This window comes from Sarcophilus harrisii, chromosome 3, assembly GCF_902635505.1.
Source record: "Sarcophilus harrisii chromosome 3, mSarHar1.11, whole genome shotgun sequence".
NCBI classification, from domain to species: Eukaryota; Metazoa; Chordata; class Mammalia; order Dasyuromorphia; family Dasyuridae; genus Sarcophilus; species Sarcophilus harrisii.
The window spans coordinates 307,533,722-307,541,620 of record NC_045428.1 but is presented as its reverse complement, the minus strand read 5'-3'; positions in this window follow the sequence as shown (position 1 = coordinate 307,541,620).

The window sequence follows — 7,899 nt, the reverse complement described above, 5'->3', positions numbered from 1 at the left end:
CCTTGGCTTTCCAAAAGGAGAAGGTAGACTTTATTAATGGGTCTTCCATTCTTGGAAAATTTTTAATTTCATTATTAAAGGGATTTTAAAGGTAGCATATTTCCATTAAATTTATATCTTTTATTAATATAAAGAATGCATTGTCAAAATGTATTAGCAAGGTACTTCACACAGTATCTCATCTTATCCTTGTGGACAAGATAAAGAAATGAGAACTTGTTGATAATAACATTAGATAAGTTTGGAGCAGTTTGAATTAGATTACCAGGGGGATCGTCAGTGTTTTTGGTTTTATCCTCACATTTGTTCTATCGACATTTTTATTGATAACTTGGAGAGATGCCATATGTATCATAAGGGAAATTTCATGAATGGAAATTGATAGCTAATACATTGGAAGTGAAAAATGGGGAAGAAAAAGATCTTGACAATTATGAGTGATTAATGACATTTTATGACATTTTTTGAGAGAATTAAAGCTTCCTGAAAGCAATGATGATTTGTTTTGTCTTTATATTTATACAGAACTGGTGCTTAAAAAATGTTGAACTAAATCAAATAAAATGCAGTTTAACAGAGAGACAGTCTTTCAGTAGGACTAAAAAAAGTACAAGCATAGCATAGGGAAAATGTAGCCAGATAATAATCTATGTAAAATGTAGATTTAGTTATTTTGTTGAAATGATTGTGTGATACGGTACAGAGAATATTAAAAACAAAACAAAACTTTCCCCTAAATGAATTCAGTCTGAAGCTGAAGTGATTCAGTGTCCAAAAAGTAGGGGTATTATTGTCCCCTTGTATGTTGTCCTAATTATGCTATGACTGGACTATGGTATTCAATTTTGAGTTCTTATTCTATGAAGGATATTGAATGCAGGTTTAAGTAGGTTCATAGGAGAGCAGTAATAGTGGTGAAAGGGACTCAAAACCATGCATACAAGGACTATCTGGAGGCACTTGAAATGCTTCCCCCAGAGAAGACAACATTTAAGAGAACATGATCTCTGTCTTTAAATATTTGAAGGGGTTTTAGGTGGAAGTGTCATTACACTTGTTTGGTTCAACTTGAGAGAACTTGGACCAATAAATGGAATTAAATAAAGTGGATTTCAGTATGAAGTAAGGAAAAGATACTTATTGACTATGTGACCTGAGACAAGTAATTGATCTTTTCTGAGACTTAATTTCTCAATCTATAAAATGAAGGAATTGCACCAGATAGTCCTTGAAATCTATCCTGGGTCTAGGTCTAGATCTAATACCAGAGATACATAGAAGTGGGATGGATTGCTTCAGGAAGTGATGAGTTATTGTTACTGGAGATTTACAAGTGAAATTGAAATAATTGCTTTTTGGAGAGATATTGTAGAGGAAAATATGGAAGGATTATGAGATAATCTCTGAAATTACTTCTGTATTCAGAAGTTGTATATCTACTTCTAGCCCTGTTTAAATGTTCTATCCACTAAAATGTGGCAAAGTTCTCTTTGATTATTTTTGTCTAGTTTAATATTTCTGCTATGGTCATATAGTCTATAGTATAATCTTTTGTTACTTTTTAAAAAATTAAATCAGTGTAGGATTTCTATTTATTCATGATTCTTCCTCTCTAACAAAAAAGAGAAAAAAGAAGAGAAAAAAGAAAAGAAAAAAGAATAATTATTTGTTATCCAAAAAAAAAAGGGGAAAGGGAAAAACAGGTCATAGGTTTAGAGCTAGAATAAAATAATTTTGGGAGCCAAGATGACAGAGAGTAGACAAGACTTTCTGTGACCTCCTATGACCTTCTCTCAAACCAACAGTAGATTAAGCCTTTGAACTGGTTTTGGAGTAACAGAACCCCCAAATATCTGGAGTACAACATATTCCCAAAAGAAGATACCTTAGAAGAACGTCAGAACAGATCTGTTTCAAATGGACAGAGAGACAGTCTACTGAGCCCAAACCTCAGCACAGGGGGCTGGGGGCAAGAAGCTGAAGCAGGGAGTCAGAGTATTGTAGTGTCCATCTGGGAATCTTCTGTGAGCCTCTTAGGCTACTCTGTCCTGATTGAAAGCAAGTTTAGATTTACTGTAAAACACCCAAAAGTGAATCCAAAAAGCAAATTGTAACTCAGTCAGGCCTGGAAGAACTCAGTACCTTAGCCACAATTACCAGAAGTCAGTCAGAAACACTGGCCCCAGGGCAAACTAAAACAATTGTAGCTCCTTTGCCTTAAAAGCAGATATAAACCTTAAAAAAGGAACAAAAAAGTAAAAAAAAAACCCTCTGACCACAGACAACTTTTATGGAGAGAGAGAACAGACCTCAAACCCTGGGGTTCCTAAAGGCCAATTAACTCCAGATGAAGTCCCAAAAGAAGATATGAGCTGGTATCTATTTTACAAGGCTTTCTTGGAAGATTTCAAAAATGATTTTAAAAGAGAGTTAGAAGAAAAATAGGAAAGGAAATGAGATCTTTGCAAGAGGGTATAAAAAGGAAAAACAGAAATTATCTGAGAAAAACTACTTAAATAAAGATTTTATGAAATGGGAAAAGCATATAACCAGGGAGTTACAAAATAGATATGAAAAAGAAACCAACTCATTGAAAAACAGAATCTGTGAAATGGAAAAAAAAATGCAATGAAGAAAACAATTCAATTGGCTAATTACAAAAGAAGTTAAAAAAGGTTAATGAAGAAAATAATACACTAAAAATTAGAATTGAACAAATGGAAGAAAATGACTTAATAAGACTTCAAGAATCAGTCAAATAAAACCAAAAAAATTTAAAAAATAAAAGAAAATATGAAATACATCCTAGGAAAAACAACTGACCTAGAAAATAGATATAGGAGAGACAATCTAAGGATTATTGGACATCCTGAAAGCCATGCTGAAAAAAAGAACTTGGACATTATCTTACAGGAAATCATAAAGGAAAACCGCTCTGATGTCTTAGAATCAGAAAGTAAAATAGCCAATGAAAGAATTGATTGATCACCTCCTGAAAGAGACTGCAAAATGAAAACTCCAAGGAATATCATGGCTAAATTTCAGAACTCTTGGACTAAGAAAAAAATATTTCAAGCAGCCAGAAAGAAACAATTTAAATGCTGAGGAACCACAATCAGGATTACCCAGGATTTAGCAGCTTAAGAATCTTAAAAGATTCACCTTAAAGAATCAAAGGGCCTGGAATCTGATATCCCAAAGACAAAAGAACTTAGATTTCAGCCAAGAATAAGCTATCCAGCTAAAATGAGCCTTATCTTTCAGGGAAGAAGATGGACATTGAATGATATAGGTGAATTTCATCTATTTCTGATGAAAAGATCAGAGCTGAACAAAAAATGTGATCTCCAAACACAGTACTCAAGAAAAACATGAAAAGGTAAAACCAAAAGAACTCTTGAGAACTCTATTCCTATTATGGGTATACTTAGAGAGTGTGAGTATAATTTGATTTTATTATGATAAAATGAAAAAGAAACTAGAGGTGAAAAGGGGATTGTACTGGAAAAAGGAGGAAAAGAAGGGAAAATAAGGAAAATCTCATGAAGAGAAAAATAAGACCTATTAAAATTAAGGGAAAGAAGGGAGGGGGAATGAACATTGTGTGAATCTTATTCTCATAAAACTTGGCTCAAAAACAGAATATCAGACATATTTGGTTTCACAGAGAAACTTGTCTCATAGGAAAGTGAGAGAGGAAAGGGGAAAAGAAAAGGGAAGGCTAGTAGGAAAATAGAAGCAGTAGGGGAAAGAATTAGTTATTTTAACTGTGAATGTGAATACAACAGAAGCAGATAGCATACTGGATTAAAAGTCAGAATCCTACAATATGTTGTTTATAAGAAACACATTTAAAGCAGAATGATACATATAGAGTGAAGGTAAAAGGCTGGAGCAGAATCTATTATGCTTCAGGTGAAAAAAAAAACAAAACCAGGGTTAGCAATCCTGATCTCAGATCAAGTAAAAGCAAAGATAAATATAATTAAAGAGATAAGAAAGGAAACTATATTTTGCTAAAGGATACCATAGATAATGAAGCAATATCAATACTAAACATGTATGCACCAAGTGGTACAGCATCCAAATTCCTAGAGAAGTTAAGAGAAATACAATAAGAAATAGACAGCAAAACTATACTAGTGTGGAAGCTCAACCTTGCTCTCTCAGAATTAGATAAATAGAATCATAAAATTAATAAGAAAGAAGTTAAGGATTTTACTTTTTTCTTTGGTGGTTCATGGAGCCTATACAAAAATTGACCATATATTAGGACATAAAAACCTCAAAATCAAACGCAGAAAGAAAGAAATAGTAAATGCACCTTTTTTTCAGATTATGATGCAATAAAAATCATATGCAACAAAAGGCCAGGAGAAAATAGGCCAAAAATTAATTAGAAACTAAATAATGAACTCCTAAAGAATGAATAGGCAAAACACTAAATCGTAGTCACAATTAATAACTTCATCCAAGAGAATGACAACAGTGAGACAACATACCAAAATTTGTGGGATGCAGCCAAAGCAATTATTAGGCAAATTTTCTACCTCTAGATGCTTACTTGCATAAAATAAAGAAAGAGAAGATCAATGAATTGGGCTAACAACTTGTAGAGGCCTAAATTTCTGAAAAGGTGTACTTGATCAGACAGCAGAGTACTTAAGGCTAATTACCTATTCGATGTCAGATAATGGTTCTATATACATCTATTTAGATGAGATGGTGATGTGTTGGCTATCTTCACCATTGGTCCTCATTGAATGCGTGGTGGTAAGGTAATTATAGGCAAGGATTGAAGGGCTGAGGGAGAGAGGTCAGAATCACTCTGTCCCAGGATGAGGAAGAGAGAGGAAGAGAGACACTTAAGGCTCTGGACTCCAGAGTCAAGGAATCATCTTTGGCAAGCTGCATGGAAGCTTGCCTGCCTCCTTTACTTCTTCCCCTAAAGACGAAGGACTTTGATTGATCCTGACTCTGACTGACCCTGAGGCCCTCCAAGGAGCTAGCCCAAACATTATACAACTAAAAAAGCTAGAAAAAGAACAAATTAAAAATCCTCAATTAAATACCAAATTTGAAATTCTGAAAATAAAAGGGGACATTAATAAAATTGAAAATAAGGAAATCATTGAATTAATAAATAAAACTAAAAGTTGATTTTTTGAAAAACCCAACAAAATAGATGAACTTTTAGTTATTTTGATTAGAAAAAGGTAAGAAGAAAATTAAATTGTCAATATCAAAAATGAAAAGTATGAACATACCACCAATGAAGAGCACATTAGAGCAATAATTAGGAGCTATTTTGCCCAACTGTATGTCAATTAACCTGATAATTTAAGTGTAATGGAGGAATATTATGAAAATATAGATTGACCATATTAACAGAAAATTAAATAAATTACTTAAATAACTCCCATTTTCGAAAAACGACATTAAACAAGCTATTAATCAACTCCCTTAGAAAAAATCTCCAGGACCAGATGGATTTACATGTGAATTCTAGCAAACATTTAAAAAATAATCAATTCCAATACTATACAAACTATTTGCAAACATTGGGAAAGAAGAACTTCTACTAAATTCCTTTTATGGCACAGATATGGTGCTGATATCTAAACCAGTTAGAGTGAAAATAAAGAAAATTATAGACTGAATAAATGATTGATAGAAATGAATGAATATTGATACAAAAATTTTAAATGAGATATTAGCAACAATCCTGCCATTCATATATCCTGCCTTGTCTTATTTGTCATTTTTCACATCTGTCATATTTTCTATTCAGTAGTTCATTTGCACTGTCATTTCCTTTCCCTTTTAGCATGTTATGGGCTTTCCTCTGAGGCTGTTTAGCAAGGCATTTCTTAACCATCCATCAATGAGAATGCTATTCTTTTTTGAGGCTTTCTTTTCTGAATAGAAAGACAGCAAATAGATACAGAGAGACAAAAAGAAGTGGAGAGATAAAGAGAAAGAAATAGACGAGAAGAGTGCCATAGAAACCTGGGTTTAAAGACCAGGTTTCAATATATATGTGTATCTAGCAATTTTATCTTCAAAATTTTGAACAATTCTAGCTAGCATCCTATGAATCTTTATAGTAGTGAAGATTTCAGTTATGTATCTCTCTCTCTCTCTCTTTATATATATATATATATATATATATATATAATTTTTATCATTTATCAATATACTATATATCTATCAAACATTTATCTAATAGCATCATATATATCATCTCTATATATTTATCAATTGTCTATTTTTTATCTATTTATTCATCCATCTCACTTTTTTTCAAGTTCAAGGATTCTTCCTGTCTTAAGAGACTGAGTTTGAATCCTGCCTCAAATATTGCCAGTAAGGAATTTCTGGAAAAGTCAGTTAATCTCTCTAAGCTTTAGTTTCCTCATCTATAAAATAGGAGTCTTGATCCAGCTCTTACTTTATGATCATGTGATGGGTGTAGATCCCACTGCCATACAGTGGATAGCATCTCCAACTCTCTTACCAGACCTCTATAACCTATGATTTCATCAGTGTAGATAACTTCCCAAGTAGAAACTCCCTTCACAGATCCAAATTGGCAAATATATGCTAACTTAAAGAGTTGCCAGGGTTACTAAGAAAGTAAGATATTTTGCCCAAGGCCACAGAGTTAGTATATGTTAGAGATAGGACATGAACTCACACCCCCCACTGTCTGCCTCTCATAACATCATTGTTCTTGTTTAATTGGCTCTCCACAATTTTATTTATAAACTTTTTTATATGTAGGTAGGCTAATTCTTTGGGTGGAAAGAATTGATCTGAAATTTTCCTTCCTATTTAGTCCAATATTTCACATGTGAGTCACACATCAAGTTGCTGGATCAGCAATGGGTGATTCTCCTGCGTCTTCTACCTATTGTTAAGAACACAATTTAAGCAATAGAAAAAAAAAAAAACAACTTTTTCTCCCTATGGTTTTACTCATGAACTTCCCCAGGCATGAGCAAGAAAACAATTCACTTGTATCTTTGTTCCTTGTGTCTGTTTCTGTCTATTTCTGTACTTGTCCCGGAAACTTTGTCCCTGAGGATTGGAGAGAAACCAGGATATGTTTGGTTTGGGAGAAACTAAGTTCTTATGCAGCACAATAATCATGCTCAAAGTCTTTAGCCAGTGATGACTTGGAAATAGAGTCACTGTTAAGGGAAAAAATTAGTATGAAGGTGCATATCAGGAGCCAGAATGCCTTAAAATAGTGATTCCCAACATTTTTAATTGAATTAGATAGTATTTGTAGTTTGATCATTGTGATAGGGGCTTAAAGAAATGTGAAAGATTTCTTTGAGATCAAGATTTATCTTTAAGCACAGCTGTTCTCAGAGTATGGTTTTGGATCCCAATGATTCTTTAAGGGCATCCATGAAATCAATAAAAATAAAAATGTTATTTTCCTAATAAAATTAAAAATTTTAAGTTTTAACACAGTAACTATTGATCAATAAATCACAGAAACAAAAGCTCTTTGGGGGTTCTCAATTTTTAAGAGTGGAAAGTCTAAGAACTTAAAAAAAACTGAGAACTGCTTCTCAAGCAGCTCATAATCTTGTTGTTGCTTTGTTTTTTGGTTAGGTAATTGGGATTAAGTGACTTACCCAGAGACACACAGCTAGCAAGTGTCTGAGGACAGATTTGAATTCAGGTCTTTTGACTCCAGGGCCTGTGCTCTATCCCCTGTGTTATTTAGCTGTCTGTCATCTTTTAAAACAAATCAAAGATATATATATATATATATATATATATATATATATATATATATATGTACACACACACATACATAAAACAGATAAAAAAGGCAAGACTCCTTTGAATGTCTGAGTAGGTCATGCTGCATAGTTTATTGAA